We start from the raw sequence: 603 nt of genomic DNA on the forward strand, positions 1-603 counted from the left end.
TCAGCAGCAGGGGGAGGCGCAGCACATGGGGCGGGGGCAGGTGGAGATGACACAGGTTGGGCGGTAGCAAGTGGTGTGGCAGGAGACACGGCCACAGACCGGGCGCAGGCAGCAGCAGGGGCGGCAGCAGCTGGAGCCGCAGCAGCTGGAAGCACTGCAAGAGGGACGGCAGCAGCTGGAAATGCAGCAGCTGGGGCGGCAGCAGGTGGGCTGGCAGCACACGGACTGGCAGCACTGGGGCCTGCAGCACGTGGCCTGGCAGCAGGTGGGTAGGCAGCACACAGACTGGCAGCACTGGGGCCTGCAGCAGCTGGAGATGGAGCAGCTGGGGTGGCAGCAAGTGGGCTGGCAGCAGGTGGACTGGCAGCATTAGGGCCTACAGCAGCTGGAAATGCAGCAGCTGGGGTGGCAGCAGGTAGGCCGGCAGCACTGGGTCCTGCAGCAGGTGGTCTGGCAGCAGCTGGGGTGACAGCAGCTAGAAATGCAGAAAGAAGGGCGGCAGCAGGTGGGCTGGCAGCAACTGGGGTGGCAGCAGGTCTCCTGGCAGAGGCCTTGACCACAGCTCTGCTGAGAGCAGACAGAACCACAACAGGAGCTGACCAT

The 603-nt window shown here is 66.0% G+C and overlaps 1 pseudogene; it reads right to left on the reverse strand.

The window, feature by feature from the left end:
• Positions 1-603, reverse strand: LOC103266867 (annotated as a pseudogene).

The sequence above is a fragment of the Carlito syrichta genome, unplaced genomic scaffold (genome assembly GCF_000164805.1).
Source record: "Carlito syrichta isolate Samal-C Ts95f unplaced genomic scaffold, Tarsius_syrichta-2.0.1 Scaffold307480, whole genome shotgun sequence".
Classification (NCBI taxonomy): domain Eukaryota; kingdom Metazoa; phylum Chordata; class Mammalia; order Primates; family Tarsiidae; genus Carlito; species Carlito syrichta.